Raw genomic sequence first — 22,632 nt, 5'->3', positions numbered from 1 at the left:
GTTATATTAGTTCCATTTGGATTTTGTTTCTTTTTGAGTTTTGATAACGTGTGTTGTTAGACATTAGTCCGTTTCATAGTGTTTAATTTGTTGATACAAAGTTCATATTTTTTAGTCTTTTAAGACACTGTAAGGTTGGTGATCTGTTTTTCATTCTTTATTTTGGTAATTTGTATCATTTCTCTGTTTTCTGATAAATCTAGCCTAAGTATGTCAGTTTTGTTGATTTTTTTAAAAAGTTTGTTTATTTTTGAGAGAGAGAGAAAATGCACATGAGCAAGCAGGGGAGAGGTAGAAAGAGAGTGAGATAGAACCCAAGCAGGCTCTAAGCTGTCAGCATAGAGCCTGACATGGGGCTCAAACCCATGAACCGTGAGGTCATGACCTGAGCCAAAATCAAGAGTCCGACACTTAACCGACTGAGCCACCCAGGTGCCCCAGTTTTTGTTGATCTTTTTAAAGAACCAGCTTTTGGGGCACCTGGTGGCTCGGTTGTTTAAGCAACTGACTTTGGCTCAGGTCATGGTCTCGCAGTTTGTGGGTTCAAGCTCTGCTTTGGGCTCTGTGCTGACAGCTCAGATCCTGGTGCCTGCTTCAGATTCTGTGTCTCTCTCTCTCTCTCTCTCTCTCTCTCTCAAATAAATAAACATTAATTTTTTTTTTTTTTTAAAGAACCAGCTTTTTATTTAATTATTTATTTATTTTCTGCTTCATTGATTTCTACTCTAACATTTTCCTCCCTTTGTTCTGCTTGCTTTAGGCTTAGTGTACTTCCCCACCCCCCTCCCGCCCCTGCCTTATTACCTAAGGTGGAAGCTTAGATTATTGATTTGTGACCTGTTTTCTTTTCTGATGGATGTTTAAAGCTATACATTTCCCTCTGAGCACTGCTTTAACTACATTCCATACATTTTGATATGCTGTTTTTGTTTTCATTCAATTCAAATATGTTTAAATTTTCCTTGTGATTTATTTGACTCATGGGTTATTTAGAAATTTGTTGTTGAATTTACCAATATTTTCAGAGTATTCCCAGATTTCTCTCTGTTGTGGATCTCTGATTCTCTTGTGGTCAAATAATGTACTTTTCATGATTTCAGTATTTTTAAATTCACTGAGACTTGTTTTGTGGCCCAGCATATGGTTTATTGGAATGTTTTATGTGTGTTTGAAAGGAATATGTATTCTGCAGTTTAGAGGTGGAGTGTTCTGTCAGTTATATCAAATTCATTGATAGTGTTTGTCAAGTCCTCAATATCCTTGCAGATTTTCTATCTTGTTGTATCATTATACTGTACAACTATTTTTGTTATATTCTCTATTTCTCTTTTTAATTTTCCTTTTTTGCTTCCATGTATTTCGGGGTTTTATTGTTAGATGTATATAATTATTATGTTTTTCTGACGCAGTGACTTTTGTCATTAAGAAATAGTCTTCTTTGTCTTCAATAGTATTACTTGTTTTAAATTATATTTTGTCATTTTAGTTCTATAGCTACTCTAGTTTTATTAGTATATTATTTTTATATCCTTTAATTTTAACATTTTTATGTCTTTGAATCTAAGATATATCTCTTAAAGACAGCATACATTTGGGTCTTGTTTTTTGTTTTTGTTTTTATTTACATTCAGTCTTATATTCTCTGCCTTTTGAATGGGGGTATTTAGTCCATTCACATTTAATATAATTGTTGATTTTGTTGGATTTATGTCTGCTATTTTGTTATTTTTTGCGTGTCTTCTGTTTCTTCTCTTTTCCTCCTTTACTGACTTTGTGTTAATTTTTAGTGAACCGTTTTAATTATTTTGTTCATTTCTTTCAATATGTTATTTACATATTGGTTGCTCTAGGGGTAATAATAATACATTTTAACTTATAGTCTCCTTCAGAATGATACTAAATTAATTCTGGTAAATTATGGAAACTTCGATATATCTCTTTTCCCTCTTTGTTCTATTATTGTCATACATACTACAGTTATGCATATTATAAACCCAGCCAAATACTACCTTAATTACTGCTTTATATAATCTTATTTTTTAAAGGGAAGTAAAGAAAAGTAGTGAGAACAATTACATGTCTAGAATCTTTTGTATTTACCTATATAATTATATTTTCTGCACGCTTTATTTTTTTTCCTGTGGATTTGTTACTTTCTGGAGTAACTTCTTTTCAGCATGGAGGTCTTCCTTTAGTATTTCTCCTAAGGCATGTTGGACAGCAACAGATTCTCTTAAGACTTTATCTTGATTTCACTGATTTCAGTGTCGTTTTTGAAGGATGGTTTTGCTGAATACAGAATTCTTAGTTGAGAGCTTTTTTGTTTCTTTAAATTCCATGGTTTCTTTTCCTGGCCTCATCATTTCTGATGGGATGCCAGCTGTTAATCATACCATTGTTCCCTTGTACATGATGAGTCATTTTTCTCTTGCTCCTTTTAGGGTTTTTTTTTTTTTTTTTTTTTTTTTTGTGCTCTGTCAGCATTTTGACTGTGGTGTGTCTTGGTGCTGATCTATTTGTGTTGGTTCTTGGATAGATAAATTAATGTTTTTCTTCAAATTTGGAAATTTGTAGCCATTATTTCTTAACTCCACCCCCCCCCCCCCCCGCCCCCCCCAACTGTTGCTCTTTCCTCTTCTGGAACTCTTATTATATATATGTTATGCTTTACATTGTTGTGCAGAATCTGACATTCTGTTCATTTCTCTTTATTTTTTCTTTCTGTTCTTCAGAGTGGGTACTTCTTTGTTGATCTTCAGGTTCATTTCTTCCGTCTTCTGTCATCTCAAGTCTGATGTTGAGCCCCTCCAATGAGTTTATTTCAATAATTCTACTTTTCAACACGAGAATTTCCATTTTTAAAAGCAATTTTTGTCTCTATTTTCAGCCATCTGAGTCATTGCCATCATACTTTCATTGAGTTTTTTAAAGATGCTTTCCTTTTAGTTCTCTGAACATATTTATTATAGCTCATTTGAGGTTTTTGTTTGCCAAATCCAGTATTAGGAGACACCCAGAGACATCTTCTGTTTGATGTTTTTCTTCTTGAGAAAGGGTCACAGTTTTTTTTTTTTTCTTGTATTCTAATTTTTTGTTGAATACTGGGCATTTTAGATAATGTTTTGAAGCAACTCTATATTTTGGCTTTTCTTTTGGAGGCTGATTTTTTTTTCTGTTTGTTTAGTAACTTGCCTGGTCTAAATTTGTAAAGTCTGTTTCCCCTATATTAGGTTGTTATGACATCTGCTGGTTTTACTGATTTTTTTTTTTTTTTTAAACCTCACTTTCTGTGTCTGCATACATTAGTGTTCAGCCAAGGATTGGTCAAAAGTTGTGTTCAGTTTGAACTAATACAGCTGTGCCTGATACTAATATGGCTAGTACTGCTGATGATTTATAGGATTATGAGGGAGTACATTCAGACACAGGTCATTTTTAAGTTTGCCCTGGCTTTTACTTTGCACCAGCCTCTCTTGCCATGTGCATGAGGATAGATAGCTCTGCCGGCCAAGGATGTGTGAGTGGCATGGACCTCCTTCAGTCTGTAGTCCACAGTTTTATTTTAACCTGCATTCGTAAATAGTTTATCAAGCCCCTCCAAGGCTGTCTAAACTTCCAGAACTCCTGTAAAATCCTCAGCTAGTATGCCAGTTTGTTGCTTGCCGCATAGAGTCCTGCAGCCTCAGGCTCCAGGTGCCATTGGCCCTCACTGTTAACTTACCACAGAAGTCTCCATTTCAACTGACAGTGTAGCAGATCAACAGATTAAGCTCCAGTAGTGGTGGTGAACCTTCTGCCTCATAGCTTGTTAAACTCCTATAAGTGACAGAGGTGGGAGGAGATGGGAGTAGCCAAAGGTAAGAATGCTGTAAACTCATGTTCTTCTTATCCAGAGTTTAGTTGTTTTCATGAATAAACACTTTTCAGTTTGATGAATGCTTTTGATTGAATTCCAAATCACTAAAATGGTTATTTGGCTGTTTTGTGAAGAGGATTTATCAGCCTGCTCATCTCCTCATATGGTTTTTTGCTTCTGTGTGGAACTCTTAGGGTAAAACTTGATCCATACTTCTTTAATATCACTCATAATCCTTTGCACAATAGTAGGCATTTATTTGTCCTCTAAATGTACTCGTTGACTTAAATTCCGTGATTTTCCTTTAGCACCAAATTATAAAGCATTTGGGGTTTTGGAACCCCAAGACCTATGCAGTTTCTTGCTTTTCCTGTCCTTTTGATAAGTGGAAAAACTGCTTACTATTCATTCAACAAGTGTTCATTGATTACCTGCCATGTTCCAGCTATTATGCAAGGTTTTGGGGGTATTAAGATGACTCCGACATAATCTCTGATCTCAGGGAGGTTTTTGTCTAGTGCAGGCGATTGGAATACAAATAGCTGATTATAATATAGTGAAGTGAATAAATTGATATGGATAAATACATGGCATTATGGAGGACCCACAATGACAGTTAACTCAATGGATTAGAGGAAAAGAAAAAGGGAAGCATCTAGGAAAGCCTTTCAGAAGGAAGTAGTGACTGAGTTGAATATAAAAATGAATGAAAGGTGAGATTAGGAGATTGCATTCCACAGAGGGATCCATGTGAGGTGAGCAAATGTATGGTGTGTTCAATGAACTATAAGCGATTTAGTTTTGTTAGGGTATAAGCACAAATCAGTGAGTTGTGAGCATGGAAGGGTAAAGAGGGTCCAGATTGTGAAAGGTTTTATATACTATATTAATAAGCTTGAATTAACCGTTATTGACCAATTTTGCAAAACTGTTGAGTGGGAAGCACTTCAGGATTCTGCCAAGATTTGATTTGAATGTTTTTTAACTACATCTTCAACTATTTTAAAAGGTACAGTAAAGATAAATATATCCAAATGTGCTGTAAACTGGATTTAAAAATATTAGAGACCTCCAGCATATTAACTGGTACGGAAATAAAGATCTGATATGTCTTCAGTATAAAATCTTCTGAATTAAAATTTTTATATTTAATAGACACAAGTAAAAGACCTAGTATGTTCTAAATATTGGAGTTCTATAAGATTTAGTTTGAAGGTATTTACTAGAACTGTTTGAATACTGCTGTTTTAGATTTGGTAGTTCTGTAGAGTATGGATTTGGGGCTGACAACAAGCAGTTGTCTCTGAATACATTTTTGAGTGTTGCATAAACTTACGTGGAAAGGCATGGAATTTCAGTAATTCTGGGTTATTTCTTGAAGTGGAGGCTTTAACTTCAAGCCTCATTTTCTTTTATATTTGGTCACTTTTTCTGATGTGCAAAGGGGAGACTTTTTTCCTCCTCCTTTGGTCATCAAGTAGACTTTGAGGTGTCCTTTTTTTCAGTTGACATTTTCCATCTGGTTATAAATATATTTTATGTTGTAAAATAAGAAATGTGCAGGAAATGCACAGACATAATAAAATCACACCTATCACCCATAGGTCTTACTTAATATTTTACTGTTTATCTTCTCTGTTTTTTATGCATATATAGTTATGTAAATAGGCTTTTTACAAAATAAGGATTGTATACCAGAGTATTTTGTGGTCTGTGTTTTCTACTTATGTAACAAACATCTCCTGATGTTAAGTATTCTTTCATAACTTTTTCTCTTTTTTTTTAAAGAAAAATTTAACTGACATTTTGGCCTAGAATTTACTTTTAGGAAAGTTTTTTTCCTTATGGTTCACAATGTTTATTTTTAAAAACAGCTTTTTTAAATATAATTGATAAATAACAAATTGTACATTTTTAAAATTAAAGTTTTGAGATATATATATATATATATATATATATATATATATGTATATGTATATATACCTGTGAAACTATCATCACAGTCAAGAATTAAATATATCTATTATCCCCAGAAATTTTCTTATGATCCTTCCCTTTTGCTCCTACCCCCTCCAACTGCTCACTCTTTCCTATTTCCAGGCAACCACTGTTATGCTTTCTGGCATTATGATTCGTTTGCATTTCCTGGAATTATATAAATGAAATAATATAAAATGCACTCTTTTTTGTCTAGATTTTTTTTCACTCAGCATAATTATTTTGAGATTCATTCATGGTAAATAACTCATATTTATTGAATATTGTATTCAATTGTATGGATATATCACAATTTGTTTATCCATTTACCTCTTAATGGACCTGTGTTTGAGTCTCACAAAAAAAGCTGCTATAAACATTTGTGTAGAAGTCTTTGTATAGACATGCTCTCATTTCTCCTGGGTGAATACTTAAAAATAAAATGGCTAGATTATATGGTAATGTTTGTCAGTTTCTTAAAAATTAAATGATTTCCTCAAATGATTTTCCTATATTTCCACCAGTTTATGAAACTTTCAGTTCTTCTACATTCATAGACAGTACTTTGTAATATTAGCCTTTTAAGTTTTAACCATTTTAATAGGTGTATAGTAGTATTACATTGTGTTCTTTTAAAAAAAACATTTTTTTAACGTTTATTTATTTATTTATTTATTTGAGAGAGAAAGAGATAGAGCTCCAGCAGGGGAGGGGCAGTGCAGAGCTTCTCTGCTAGTGGGGAGCCTGATGTTGGGCTTAAACTCACAAACTGTGAGATTGTGGCCTGAGCTGAAATCAAGAGTCCGTTGCTTAACTGACTGAGCCACCCAGATGCCCCTATGTTGTGTTCTTAATTTGCATGCCATTAATAACTAATGATATTTAACATCTTTTCAAGTGTTTATTTAACCATTTGTGTGTCTTCTTGGCATGGTGTCTGCTCAAATCTTTCAGCCAGTTTTATGTTGTTAAATTGAGTTTTTTTTTTTATGATTTAGTTTTCAGAATTCTTTATGTATTTTGGATGCAAGTCCTTTATCAATATGATAGATATATGTTTATATGTATTATATATATATAATATGTTTTGATACATATATGTATAAATTATTCCTCCAGTCTTGTTTTCATTTCCGTTATGGTGTCTTTTAATTTTTTTTTAATGTTAATTTATTTTTGAGAGAGAGAGAGAGAGAGAGAGACAGCATGAGCGGGGGAGGGACAGAGAGAGAGGGAGTCACAGAATCCAAAGCAGGTTCTAGGCTCTGAGCTGTCAGCATGGAGCCTGATGCAGGGCTCCAACCAACTAGCTGGGAGACATGACCTAAGCCAAGGTCGAGTGCTTAACCATCTGAGCCACTCAGGAGCCCCCATTATGGTGTCTTTTAAATACAGAAGTTCTTTTGGTTTAAAATTAACTTGTTAATTTTAATAATAATTAACCAATTTAAAGAAATCTTTTACCTAACCCATGACTAAACTTTTCTTCTACATTTTCTTTAAGAGTTTTATAGTTTTATGTTTTGTGTTTATATATACATTATGAGTCAACTTTTGTGTATGGTGTGAGGTACAACTTAAAATTCATTTTTTGCATATGTCCCGGGACCACTTATTGGAAAGACTATCCTATCGATTGAACTGACTTTACATTTTTGTCAGTCAATTGGCCATATTTGTTTGAATCTGTTTCTGAACTTTACTCTCTTTTTAATGGATTTATGTGTCTGTGTTGACACTAATGCCACACAGTTTTGATTTTTGTTGGATTTAGTAAGTTATGAAGTTAGGTAGTGCAGGTTCTCCAACATTTTTTTTTTTCCCAAAGTTGTTTTGGCTATTCCATGTCTTTTTGTTTCCATATAAATTTTAGAATTAGCTTGTTAATATCTATAAAGTCTGCTGGGCTTTTAAATGGCATTGCATTGAATGTGGGAGAAATTAACATCTTAGCAATATCTTAACAATGGGATTATTATCTGATCCATGAATATGGTATAACTTTCTATTAAACACACTTTTTAGAAAATAGCCTGTTTTCCATAATAAACAGCACTGTGATGTAAACACCATGAAGGCAGGGACCTAATTTTATCTTCCACTTCTACTTGGCCCTTGGTATGTACTCAATAAGTGTTTACTGAATGATAAATGAAAGCAGTCCTTGAACACAAATGTTGGTACACATCTCTGATTAGTTTCTTAGAATTAATTCCTACTATGTGGAATTGCTAGGTCAAAGGTTATGTTCACTTTTTAAGGCTTTTGGTTACCAGACTGTCCCCAGAATTTTTTTTTCAGGCAGAAATATCTTGATGGATAACTGTTTAAGGCATGCATAATTGATTAGCAAACAGTGTTCTTGGTGACATCCTTTTTCATCTTTGAAATTACATTGTAAGCCTGTGGGAAAGTAGGATTCATATCACAGAAAATTTGTGGTTCACTTTTGTCATTAAGTTTATTGCAATTGGGAGTTATGAAAAGGACCCAAAAGGTAGAGGATTATTGTTTTTTTCTTTTTTATTATTTAAAAAAAATTTTAATGAATATAATGTATTGTCATGTTGGTTTACAAACAACACCCAGTGCTCATCCCAACAAGTGCCCTCCACAATGCCCATCACCCATATTCCCCTCTCCCCCACCCTCCCATCCACCCTCAGTTCTCTGTATTTAAGAGTCTCTTGTGGTTTGCCTCCCTCCCTCTCTGTTTGTACCTATTTTTTCCCCCTTCCCTTCCCCCATGGTCTTCTGTTAAGTTTCTCAAGATCCACATATGAGTGAAAACATATAATATCTGTACTTCTCTGACTTGTTTCACTCAGCATAATACCTCCAGTTCCATCCACGTTGCTGCAAATGGCATGATTTCATTCTTTCTCATTGCCAAGTAGTATTCCATTGTATATATAAACCACATCTTTATCCATTCATCAGTTGATGAACATTTTGGCCTCTTTCCATAATTTGGCTATTGTTGAAAGCACTGCTATAAACATTAGGGTACATGTGCCCCGATGCATCAGCAGTCCTGTATCCCTTGGGTAAATTTCTAGTAGTGTTATTGCCGGGTCATAGGGTAGTTCTATTTTTAACTTTTTGAGGAACCTTCACACTTTTCCAGAGTGGCTATACCAGTTTGCATTCTCACTAACAGTGCAAGAGGGTTTCCATTTCTCCATATCCTTGCCAGCATCTGTGGTTTCCATGATTTGTTCGTTTTAGCCAGTCTGACTGGTGTGAGGTGGTATCTCAGTGTGGCTTTGATTTGTATTTCTCTGATGATGAGTAGACGATTATTGTTTTTTCTTTGAGAAACTTAATTTCTTTAGAAAGGCAGTTTACATAATTATAAAGCATTAGAGGGGAAAAGTGCAGATGTGATAGAATACAGAATAAATATTCTGAGGTAAGCACAAGGAAGGCAGAAACCAGTGAAGCAGAAAGAGCTTTATGTTTATGTTTGCTATTATTATTATTTTTTAAATGTTTATTTTTGAGAGAGAAACGGTGAGCAGGGAGGGGAAGAGAGAGAGAGGGAGACACAGAATTTGAAGCAGGCTCCAGGCTCTGAGCTGTCAGCACAGAGCCTGATGCGGGGCTTGAACTCACAAACCATGAGATCATGACCTGAGCCAAAGTTGGATGCTTAACTGACTGAGCCACCCAGGCACCCCTATTTATGTTTACTTTCAGAGTAACTATAAACTCAAAGTATGTTTAGACTGTAAGGTTTTAGGTTTAACTCTGACCTTGATTTGTGGATTAATTGAAGAGATTTAAGGAGGCATTTTAATTTGGCATAACTATATGAACACAGTTGTGAAGGCAAGAATAAATAATGTGTCTGAGGGACTGTAAAGCAAACTTAATTGGCTCTAGCAAAGGAGTGTTGTGAAGCAGCAAAATGAAATGTTTGCGTTTATATAGACAGTTGGCTAATGTAGGACTGTGAGTTTGGCTGAGAAGCTTAGATTTGATCCATCCAGTAAATAGGAAGGATTATAATAGTAGTTACAGTGATGAACACAGTATATGAGAAAGATTATCCTGGTGGATATTTGTAGGCGATGTAAGGGTGAGGAAAGACCAAAATCTGGCACATGTTTAGGAGATTTCTCTTAAAATAAGCCAAGGGTAAAATATTTGAGGTTTTGCCCTCAAGGGTGATGGTTCTAGAAGAAGAATGATTCAAATCAAGAGACAGATGAAGAAGAATCAGCAAGATTAATAATTTATTACTAATGGAAGTTGAGGAATGAGTTGTGTACTAAGAAATTCAGAGATGATAGTGGTAACTTTTTTTTTTTTTTTAAAGGAGGCAGATGGAAATTTGAAGTTAATGAGTTTAATTCTTATGTTCAGCTTCCATTGTGGATGGGACATGTGAGTAGAGTGGGAGTTATGAGCTGTGTTCGGAATGTGGGTGTAAATTTGAATGTCATTCAAATAGGTGTAAAAAATGAAGTGTGAGAGAAGCAACTTGACTTAATTTAGAGAGAGGCAGCAGTGGATCAGAGATTTCTCATGGTGACTGGGAGAACAGGAACAAAGAAGAGACAGAAGTCAAAGAGCTAGGAGATGATCATGGTACTGTAGATGCTAAGGGAGAAGAATATTTCAGAGATTTATAAAGGTGGTTGTGTGCAAACTGTGTTATTAACCTTTCTGTATGTTTACGGTGTTTGGCATGGTTTAGTAAATAAGCTCTTGAAAGATGATTGTAAATTCTGTTAATTATTGGATTAATCAAGATTGAAAATTGTAATGTAATATTGAAAAGAAAGGAGTAATGACAAAATTATTTTCATACTTCATAAACCATGTGTCAATATTCTCATGTAAAGGGACTGCCATTCTTACAAATTTTGCCCCAGATTTCAAAAGCAGTTTATTTTTGCATCATATAAGAAACACTAATAATTTTAGTTTAATTGAAGGGAATAGTATAATACCTTATAGTTTATAGTTGCTTTAGCCTGTATATCATGATGTTTTTTAAAGCTTGATTTTTTTTTTGTCCTCCATTTTCTTTTCTTTTTAAGGATTTTATTTTTTTAATTTTAATTTTTTTATGAATATAATTTATTGTCAAATTGGCTTACATACAATGCCCAGTGTTCATCCCAACAAGTGCCCTCCTCAGTGCCCATCACCCATTTTTCCCTCTCCCCCACCCCATCCACCCTCCGTTTGTTCTCTGTATTTAAGAGTCTCATGTGGTTTGCCTCTCTCCCTCTCTAGGATTTTATTTTATTTTTTAAGTAATCTCTATAACCCATGTGGGCTTGAACTCACAACCCTGAAATCAAGAGTCACATTCTCCACTGACTGAGCCAGCCAGGTGCCCCTTTTTTCTTTCTTAAAAATTCAGTTTATTTAAACAACAAAACCAGGTCACCCATTTTTCTCACTCTTCATCTCCTGCCTCTGGCAACCACCAGTCTAATAGTTTGGAGTGTTTGTGTATGTTGGGGGGAGGAGGAGACTTATTTCACTTATTCACTTGTTTATCTCTGACTTATTTCACTTAGCATAATGCCCTCGAGGTCTCTCCTTGTTATCACAAATGGCAAGATTTCATTCTTTTTTTTTTTAATGGCTGAATAATATTCCATTGTGTATGTGTGTCTGTTGCTCAATTTTCTTATCTATTCATCCATTGATGGACATGTAGATTGTTCCTGTGTCTTGGTTATTGTAAATAATGCTGCAGCAAATGTGGGGATGCATATATCTTTTCAAGTTAGTGTTTTCATTTTCTTAAGATAAATACCCAGAATGGAATTGGTGGATCATACAGTAGTTCCATTTTTAATATTTGAAGAGCCTCTATTACCTTATTTCTCCAATTGGATCATTGTATCTGTTTATTCTACCTCAGCATATGATCTTGGTCTTTTCCTATATTCTAAAACAGTTTTATTATATTTCTGGTGTAAAAATATTTTCCAAGGTAAGTTATATAATTTAAAAAGCCTTACCACAAGGTGTCATTGTAACATATAAAAAGAATTTCCATATAAGCATGTGCAATACCGATTTTTACATTTCCTCACATTTTTAAGTCTTTTTTTGTTCCATATTTTGCAGTTATCTTTTAGGGTATGTTGTGAATCTCTTATATTAAAGGGAAAAATAGAGTAGTCGTGTTCTTGAGTTCTCATATTTTTGCAAAAAACATATGCTTTCCACCCACGAATTTCTTAAGAGTTATGTTGCTATAGAGATGATTGTTTGAGGGAAAGAATGAGGAGTTACAGGAGGTGGACATTTAAAGAACAAAATACTTATTTTATGTCTTTGTTCCTGACAGAGCAAGCGTTAGTGTTTACCCCTCTGCTGATGAACTCTCTATGGAAGAAAGGTAGATATTTTGAGTGTTGTACTATGATGGTATTTGCATTTACTAAGATGCTTTTGCAAAGGTTCCTGTGCTTGATTCATTTTTTACATGGAGGATGAGTACTTGTAATCTTTGAAGCAACCTTTCTTCTACTTTCACTGGATTCCATTTTTTTTTTCTTCTTCCCTGATTTTCTGGTTGGCCTTTTAACTAATAACATTAAAATAGCTTTTATTTTTATTATTTTTTTTTTTTGAGGGAGATGAGTGTCAATATCTAACTACTAATTTCTGTTACTTCTAACTCCAAGTTTATTTTCAAGATCATTCCCTGTTGACTACTTGCTACCATTGTTTTAGTTCAGATCTTTATCATTACTTTCCCAGCCTTTTGATCTTATTTTCTCTAGGATTCCCACTATCTCCCTGCCCACCTAGTTTATTTTACACACCTTGGATAACCTAGTTATTTTTCTAAAGTACAAATCTGAAACTATCCTGGACTGTCCCTCATCTGCCAACAAGCTTAAAACTTTGCATTGGCTCTTCTAGATCCCAGGATAAACTCCAGTCTCCTGCACATTTCCTTCAAGGCCCTGGCCCACCTCTCTAGGCTCATCTGCTCCCCACCTCACTATCCCCTACCCACAAAGTTGTTTTCCATCTCCATGCCTTCATACTTGATGTTTCTTCTCTGCGTGTTTGGTTTTATCTCAGGATCACCCTCTTTGTGAAATTTTCCTGGACAGCCTGTCTAGTGGAAGTAGGCCTGTCTTCCCTTTGTACACATACTGCCTATAAATATATTACATTGCTTTATACTTTTAAAACTTTCTGAATTCATGTATTACTTGGAATTGGTAATATATGCACATGGCAAAAAATTTAAGTACAAAAAGGATTTGGTAAATAATAAATTTTCTCTTATCCTTGTTCAGTCAGCAAGTGTTGGTTAACATGTAGGTTTCAAGGACTAACTCGAACTCCTTGAGGGCAAGGATTTTTATTTATTTATTACTGTATCCCTGTACCCAACAGTGTTAGCACATAATAGACACTTAGAAAGTGTCTGTAATACTTTTAATACAGGCAGGCTCTTCCCTGCTAAGAAGTTGGCTTGACCTGATGGTCTGCATATTTCTGTATCCCCCTCAGAGTTCTCTTTGTGTAAGTGGACCACTCAGTAAATGTGGTGTGGTAGCCACTCAGTAAATGCTGGTTGTATTAATTGCCCCCACCCCCTGTTTTTGGTAAGATAGGGATTTATTTATTTATTTATTATATAATTTATTGTCAAATTAGCTAACATGCAGTGTATATAGTGTGCTCTTGGCCTTGGGAGTAGATTCCTGTAATGCATCACTTACATACAATACCAGGTGCTCATCCCGACAGGTGCCCTCCTCAATGCCCATCACCCATTTTCCCCACTCCCCCCACCTGTCCACCCCATTTAACCCTGTTTGTTCTCTGTATTTAAGAGTCTCTCATGGTTTACCTCCCTCTCTGTAGCTACTTTTTTTCCTTCCCTTCCTCCATGGTCTTCTGTTAAGTTTCTCAAATTCCACATATGAATGAGAACATATGATACCTGTCTTTCTCTGACTGATTTATTTCACTTAGCAAAATACCCTCCAGTTCCATCCACGTTGTTGCAAATGGCAAGATTTCATTCTTTTTCATTGCCGAGTTTATAGCAGTACCATCAACAATAGCCAAATTATGGAAAGAGCCTAAATGCCCATCAACTGATGAATGAATAAAGATGTGGTTTTAAAATTAACCTCTGTCTTGAGGATGACTTTTATTTATTTACCTTTTCTGGCTCTGAGAAATTTTATACTTTCTTTTTGGTAGATCCTCAAAGATGAAAAAGAGAATGTTTATGTTAACCTGAGCAAAAATGTTGAACTCTTAATCAACTTTTTTCCTTTATTTAACTTTTCAGACTAAGGCATAAATCTCATGGAAATAATTCAGATTTACTTAAAAAATAATTTCCAGGATATATTGTCAGATCAGTAGATAGCCTTCATTTTGTGTTACAAGCTACGAGGTGCTTTATCTATTTCAGTATATGGGGCTATGAGCAAAGAAGCCTCTACAGCTCACACAAAGGTATTAAGTGCTCATAAATCTTTTGGCAAGTCCCGTGTTATATGCAAGAGAGCCTACACTAAGAAACATTAAAATGAATTTGAAGTATGGTTTAGGCAACAGTCATCTTTGGTTTTCAGATCACAACTTTTCAGAGACTTTTGTAACTTATTTCTAAGTATTTGAGGTTGACTGGTTACTAAATCCTATTTTGTAGAATTCTTTTGTGTGAATTAAGCTGTGTGGAAGCAGACAGTGCAATTATAAGAATAGAATAACATTTTAATTCAGAGTGCTTGGTGGTTGATTGCTAACCACTCTAATACATATCTTCTTCCCTTCCTCTTTCCTTGCCCTCCTGTTTCATTCTAAATCACAATTAAGGGGCCTGGCACCTTACCAGGGTTTTGAAGGGTCTCTTCCCAGCTGCACTTCAGGTTTTGGCAGGGTGTCAAGTTGTGACATTTTTTGTATACAAGACACCCTGGGATGGCCATCCAGAGTCTATTTGGGTGACTAGTGTGGTAGTCTCTCTGGGTTTTAAAGACCTTAATTTCTAATGTTTTGTTATAAGAGAAGTAATGCCTCATGTAGTTCTGCTTAGACTTTTAATGTTTTTAAAAAACAGCATTCACTCTAGGGGCATGTAGTATTTAAAGCATTGTTTTGAAATGTTCAAAGGCATAGCATGTGCTTTTTAAGGGAATGTGTTTGGAAGATTTCCATGAGCATTAGCAGCTGTGCTTTTGGAATATTTGGAATTTCCATCCTTTTGAGCAGACATTGTACACTGCTTAAGAAATACAGCTCCTGTGCAAAAGAATGTCATAGGTATGTCTGTAGAGCTGGGACTAGTCAAAAGAAGTGGTAGGAAGGTATGGCTCTATGATAGTCAGAGTTGTAAGGAGAGGAAGATGAGGTATTTTGAGAAGAGTTGTGCTGAGTTTTTAAAAAACTGCCTTTCACAGAGACTAGTTGATCTAATAAGTGCTCCCTGATTAATAGACTGATCAAAAGTAATCTGTTAAACCTTTCTTTTTTAAAAGTTTGGTTTGTGGGGTGCCTGGGTGGCTCAGTTGGTTAAGCGTCCCAACTTGGGCTCAGGTCATGATTTCACAGTTGGTGAGTTCGAGCCTCACGTTGGGCTCTGTGCTGACAGCTCAGAGCCTGGAACCTGCTTTGGATTCTGTGTCTCCCCCTCTCTCTACCTCTCCCCCACTTGTGTTCTGTCTCTCTGTCTCTCAAAAATAAACATTTAAAAAAAAGTTTGGTTTGAACCATGTGCTTAAAAAATTTGCATTGTGGGGGCACTTGTGTGGCTCAATTGTTTAAGCAGCCGACTTCGACCCAGGTCATGATCTCACAGTTCGTGAGTGTAAGTCTGCTGTTGGGCTCTGTGCTGACAGATTGAGATTCTGTGTCTCCCTCTCTCTCCGCCTCTCCCCTGCTCGTGCTCTGTCTCTGAAAACTGAATAAACGTTAAAAATTTTTTTAAATGTTTAAAAAATTTGTGTTGTGATTTTATTTGGCAAACTTTGTATAATAAGAATTGTTTCTTTTATATATAACATTATTCATTTATATATAACATTGATATATTCTGTAAGTAATTGAAATGTGTATTGAAATCAGAAAAACTTGATTATGGTATGAATTTAAAATTGTGATAGAAATTTTGTGTTTGGGTAAAATTTGTTATGAATAATAGACTGAAGAGAAAGCCAGTATATTAATTAACCTGTAGCTGTTGTAACAAATTACCACATACTGGGTGGCTTAAAACAACAAAAATTTATTCATTCACAGCTTGGAGACCAGAAGACTGAAATCCAGGACAGCACTGTCTCCAGAGGCTCTAGGGAAGAATCCTTTCCTTCTAGCTTCTTGTGGCTCCAGGCATGCCTTGGCTGGGGTGACATCTCTGCCCTTTTGGTCACACTCCCTCCTTCTTTGTAGTCTCAAAGCGTCCTCTGCCTCACTCTTACAAGGATACATGTGATTGCATTTAGGGCCCACCCATATAATCCAGGATAAACTCCTCCTTTAAAAATCCTTAATTTAATCCCATCTTTCACTATATAGGTAATATTCGTAGGTTACAGAGATTAAGAAGTGACTTATCTTCCTTTGGGGCAGCATTAAGCCCAATACAGTCTGGAAGCCTCAGTTACTGAAAATGGATGTGAAAGTGAATCAAGAGCAAGGCAGCATTAGAATGGTGAATATAATCATTTGATATTTTTGAGGTAATGATGTGCCTGTGTGTGGGTTATTGTAAAGATGAGTAAGACCTGTTTCTTGCCTGGAAGCAGTTACACTGCATGTGTTATATATACATACATGTACATTTACAAGATAGAATAGTTACCTAATTATATTTGAGAAAGTCAGGAAGTACTTAATGGAGGAAGTAATACATTTCTGAACAGGGTTTTGAAGGCTGATGAGAAATTCACTAGACCAGAGTAGAGGGATAGAAGAGGCCTTCTGGATAAGGCAATTAGTATTTGCAAAGACATGGAGGTAGAAAACAGCAGTGTATGTTCAGGGAGCTACCAGTAGTCAGTACGTGAGATAAATTGTAGATTTGTATTTGTTTCTAATACACAAATCACTGTCTCGTTTTACCAGTTGCAAAGTAAACGTTTTTTGTTGTGAACATTTTTAAAGCACAGATCTTATCCTGGATGAAGAAGATCTTTGGCCATTAAATACAGGGGGTGGGTGGGAGAGAAGAGCTTTAGGGAAATGCAAATTAAAACCACAATGAGCTATCACTTTACAACTCCTAGAATTGCTAAAATTAAAAAGACTGTGTGAAAGTAATTAAATGAGGAGGCTGTTAGACTGAGGTGGCTCTAATGCCCTTAGCTAACATAAGCCAGAATCCACGCTCTTCAATGTGAGGAAATGAAACTTACGAACAACCAGTCACGGCCAGCCAGCTAGGCTATCCTGAATAAGGCAATCTTTAAGCCATATCCATCACATGATTTCCTTCCTTCGCTTCCATATCTTCTGTATAGAAACCACTCCACTTGCTCTTGGTGGTGGTGTGCTCCCGACCACTTTCACTTTGGCACTGCCAGGATTGGAATTGGCGTGTATACTCAAACTCTGGAAAATTTTGTTCACCTTAAGGATGTCCACTCTCACCACTTTTATTCAACGTCGTACTGGAAGTTCTAGTCACAGCAGTGGGACAACAGAAAAAGACAAAAGGCATCCAAATCGGTAAGAAAGTAGTAAAACTTTCCTATTTGCAGATGACATGATATTCTATAGAGAATAGCTGAAAGACTCCACCAAAAAACTGCCAGAACTGATAAATGAATTCAGTAAAGTCACAGGATACGAAATCAATGTACAGAAATCTGTTGCATTTCTATACATCAGTAATGGAACAGCAGAAAGAGAAATTAAGGAATCTATCCCATTTATAATTGCACCCAAAACCATGAGATAACTAGGAATAAACCTAACCAAAGAGGTGAAAACTTACACTATGAAAACTATAAGACACTGATGAAAGAAATTGAAGATGACACAAAGAAATGGAAAGACAATCCATGCTCATGGATTGGAAGAACAACTGTCAAAATGTCTATACTACTCAAAGCAATCTACACATTTAATCCAATCCCTACGAAAATATCAACAGCACTTTTCACAGAGCCAGAACAAACAATCCTAAAGTTTGTATGGAACCACGAAAGAGCCTGAATAGCCAAAGCAACCTCTTAAAAAAACAAACAAACAAAAAAAACTGAAGGCATCACAGTTCTGGGCTTCAAGTTATGTTACAAGGTTTTAGTGATTAAAACAGTATGGTACTGGCATAAAAATAGATATATAGATCAACGGAACAGAATAGAAAACCCAGAAATGAACCCACAATTATGTGATCAATTAATCTTTGGCAAAGGAGGAAAGAACATGCAATGGAAAAAAGATGGTCTCATCAACAAGTGGTGCTGGGAAAAATGGAGAACTATATGCAAAGGAATGAAACTGAACCCCTTTTTTTAAAAAATTTTTTAATGTTTTATTTATTTTTGAGACAGAGCATGAGCAGGGGAAGGGCAGAGAGAGGGAGACACAGAATCCGAAGCAGGCTCCAGGCTCTGAGCTGTCAGCACAGAGCCTGACGCGGGGCTCGAACTCACAAACCGCGAGATCATGACCTGAGCTGAAGTCGGACGCTCAACCGACTGAGCCACCCAGGTGCCCCGAAACTGGACCACTTTCTTATGCCATACACAAAAATAAATTCAAAATAAAGACCTGAGTGCACTGTTTGTGATGAGCACCAGTGGTGTGTGGAAGTATTGAATCACTGTATCGTACACCTGAAACTAATATTACAGTGTATGTTAACTAAATGGAATTTAAATAAAAACTTCAAAAAAATTTAAAAAGATTTTGTCTCTTTAAAAAATTTCAGGCGCGCCTGGGTGGCTCAGTTAAGCTTCCGACTTCACCTCAGGTCGTGATCTCGTGATTCGTGATCTAGAGCCCTGCATCAGACTCTGTGCTGACAGCCTGGAGCCTGGAGCCTGCTTTGGATTCTGTATCTCCTCTCTTTTGCCCCTCCCCTGCTTATTATCTGTTTTTCTCTCCCTCAAAATAAACATTAAAAAAAAAATTTCACCAGTTTCTTTTTACTTTTTAAAATTTTTTTTTTTTTCAACGTTTTTAATTTATTTTTGGGACAGAGAGAGACAGAGCATGAACGGGTGAGGGGCAGAGAGAGAGGGAGACACAGAATCGGAAACAGGCTGCAGGCTCCGAGCCATCAGCCCAGAGCCTGACGCGGGGCTCGAACTCACGGACCGCGAGATCGTGACCTGGCTGAAGTCGGCCGCTTAACCGACTGCGCCACCCAGGCGCCCCAGTTTCTTTTTACTTTTTAAAAATTCCAATGTAGGTAACATAGAGTGTTATATTAGTTTCAGGTATAAAATGTAGTGAGTCATTAATTTTATGTATTATCCAGTGTTCATCACGAGAAGTGTACTCTTAATGCCTTTCACCTATTTTACCCATTCCCCCCTCATCCTCCCCTCTGCTAACCATCTGCTTGTTCTGTGTATTTAAGAGTCTGTTTTTTGGTTTGCCTTTTGTTTTGTTTGTTCACTTGCTTTGTTTCTTAAATTCCACTTATGAGAGAAATTATACGGTATTTGTCTTTCACTGACTTATTTTACTTAGCTTATATCCTCTAAATCCATCCATGTTGTTGCAAATGGCAAGATTTCATTCTTTCTTATGGCTGAATAATATTCCATTATATGTATACAATTATATAATCCATTATATATGTACATATATATACATATACATATATGTACATATACATATATATGTATATGTACATATACACCACATCTTATCTGTTCATCTGTCGATGGACACTGGGCTGCCTCCATAATTTAGCTATTGTAAATAATGCTTCAATAAGCATAGGGGTGCATATATCCTTTTAGTGTTTTCATATTCTTTGGGTAAATGCCCAGAAGTGCAATTATAGATCATATGGTAGTTCTATTTTTAACGTTTTGACGAGCCTCCATACTGTTTTCTGTAGTGGCTGCACCAGTTTGCATTCCCGTCAACAGTACATGAGGATTCCTTTTTCACCACATCCTCACCGACACTTGTTGTGTCTTATGTTTTTTATTTTAGTCATTCTTTTTTTATTAACAAAATTTTTTTTAATGTTTATTTTATTTATTTATTTATTTTTTAAATTTTAACGTTTATTTATTTTTGAGACAGAGAGAGACAGAGCATGAACAGGGGAGGGGCAGAGAGAGAGGGAGACACAGAGTCTGAAACAGGCTCCAGGCTCTGAGCGGTCAGCACAGAGCCCGACGCGGGGCTCGAACTCACGGACCGTGAGATCATGACCTGAGCCGAAGCCGGATGCTTAACCGACCGAGCCACCCAGGCGCCCCTAATGTTTATTTTTGAGAGACAGAGAGGGAGTCACAGAATCCGAAGCAGGCTTCAGGCCCTGAGCTGTCAGCACAGAGCCCGACACTGGTCTTGAGCTCATGAACTGTGAGATCATGACCTGAGCCGAAGTTGGATGCTTTACTGAGTCACCCAGGTGCCCCAACAAAGTATATTTAAACAATAGAATACTCTGGGATTCTTCCTTTGTGAGCTCATGGAATTGTATACTTATGCATTTTATTATGTGTAAATTTTACTTTAAAAACAAAAAGCCTAAACAAAAGAGAATTGGTTGATGAGATTGTCTGTTTTGTGAATGTTATTGTGTATCCATGTGATGTCTGAAAATGTGGTAGCTTCACAACCATGAAGAGAATTAAGCCAACAGGTTATGTTGGCAGAAGTATGGTGTCAACTTTAAACATAAAATAGCTACTTTTACTGGCAAAATGAGTTTATTCAGGATAGCAGAGGAAATGCACTTTGGGACATACAAACTATGGCAAACTGTAAGCAAGTCCAGAGAACAAAGGAAAGGAGCATTCTTTTATATAGAAAAGGAGGGACTTGGGAGGGGTAGTTTGGAAAGAAAGGAGAGGAGTGAGAGTTTGGGGCATTGGTAGCTTTTCATTGGGTGAGTTGTGGTAGTTCTCATTGGTTTGTTGATGGGCAAGGAGTAAATCTAGTTTCCACCTGTTGGAGTAGTGGTAGCAAAATAAGCTTCTTTCTGTTGGGGTTGTAAACAGCAATGAGTAGTGGTGTGTGGGATCTCCCCCTTCAATGAGATTTTCTGTACGCAGTTTCAATGAAAAAGACCAGGATCCTTGATGATATTGAGTCAGATTTTCTTTTTTTTTTTAAAGAGCCAACCACATCTTCATTAGTCTCAGCAGCAGGTGACTGGAGCCCCTACCTACAAGGGAACTTTAGAAGGCTACTCTGACTACTGTAAAGGAATGTTAGCACTTCTATTAGGACAGGATGGGAGAGGAAATTGGAAGGGAGCCAGAGGGAAAGACTGCTGGGCCACATACAGGGAGGTACACGTGGCGTTCCCACTGGGTCAGGCGCTAGAGGTGAACACTGCCATCTCCCTCAGAGTGAAGGAAGAGACAAAGCCTGAGATATGAGCCAGATCTTTGAGTGAACGTTTAAAACTGAATTTTAGAATTTGAAATTCTGAATGTTTTAAAAAATTGTGAATTATAAAAGCAGAAAAGTGCACAAAAACTATCCTTTGAGTGATTTACAAAGCAAACCCCCAATTTAACCACAACAAAGATCAAAATGTAGAACACTGATGGAACACTGTCCTGACTTCTACGTTAATCACTTCTTTTTATAGTTTTATAACCTAAACACACCTAAGCATGTATCTTCTAAATACTACAGTTTTGCCTATTTTTAATTTTTTCTGAACTTTATGTTTTGAATAGTGTGCTTTTTTGTCTGTCTTTTGCACAGTATTTTTGAAGTTCACCTGTGTAGAGTGTTTCTGTAGGTTATTTTCGTTGTCGTAAAGTGCTAGTTTCATTATGTCACAATATGTGTCTTCAGCTGTTAATGGACATTTGGTTTGTTTTCTAGGTTTCATCTGGGAATAGTATTGTTACGAGCAGTAACTTTACAACAGAAATCTCTTGGTGTACTTGTACTCACATTTTGGCGGGGTATGTTTCAAGTAGAAGTATTCTTGGGTCATAGTATGTATACATCTTTAACTTGAGTAGTGCTCATTTTTTTCTAACATGGATATACCAGTTTACACCACAACTTGTTGCTTCTCCTCCTCTTTAGACTTGTTATGGTCAGTCGTTTTGGTTTTCTCATTGTGATTTTAATTTTAAAAAGAAATCCTACACGTTACTATGTAAAAAGATAATTCAAGAGAAATAATTGGGTAAAAGGTTCAAATAAACTTTTCACAAAAGAGGACATCCAAATGGCTCATCAACAGAGAAAAGTTGCTCAATCTTATTTTTTCAGGAAATTGCTTTTTAGCTTTTTTAGTTTTTTTTTTTTTTTCCTGCCATGGGTTATTGAAAGCACTCTCCTATATTCCAGTAACTTTGTTTCTTTTGGTTTTTTTTTTTTGTTTTTTTTTTTTTTTTTTTTTTTTTTTTTGCTTTTTCACATTTAGAGCTTCAGTACAACTACAGTTAATTTTAGTGCATAATGCAAAGTTGGGCCCAGGTCCATAAGGTGATCTGGTTGTCTCAGCACCTTTTTATTGCAGACTTCTGTTTCCTCACTGATTAGCAAAACCACCTTTGTTCTTAAGTGTCTTACATGGGTCGATGTGTCTTAATAACTAGATTTGTAACGTCTTGATATCCAGTCCTCCTATCTTGTGTTTTAAAATAGTTTCTGCTGTTCTTTACAAGATTTCTGGCCTT

At 36.1% G+C, this 22,632-nt stretch overlaps 1 protein-coding gene across 4 annotated transcripts in view; it reads left to right on the top strand.

The window, feature by feature from the left end:
* CEP83 (centrosomal protein 83) overlaps positions 1 to 22,632 on the top strand; it is a 120,368-nt gene that overhangs the window by 2,547 nt on the left and 95,189 nt on the right. For 2 of the 4 annotated variants that reach the window (XM_042947371.1, XM_042947370.1), the window contains exons 2-4: positions 12,153 to 12,203; positions 16,085 to 16,496; positions 21,824 to 21,906. The exons of 1 other annotated variant lie outside the window; for it this stretch is intronic. The gene's annotated coding sequence lies outside the window, so the exon portion shown is untranslated. Of the gene's footprint in view, positions 1 to 12,152; positions 12,204 to 16,084; positions 16,497 to 21,823; positions 21,907 to 22,632 lie in introns of those variants that run through there. One more of the 4 variants, XM_042947372.1, reaches the window with a different exon arrangement.

The sequence above is a fragment of the Panthera leo genome, chromosome B4, assembly GCF_018350215.1.
Source record: "Panthera leo isolate Ple1 chromosome B4, P.leo_Ple1_pat1.1, whole genome shotgun sequence".
Classification (NCBI taxonomy): Eukaryota; Metazoa; Chordata; class Mammalia; order Carnivora; family Felidae; genus Panthera; species Panthera leo.
Note: the sequence above shows the minus strand (reverse complement) of the source record. Positions and strands in the feature narration are given on the sequence as shown.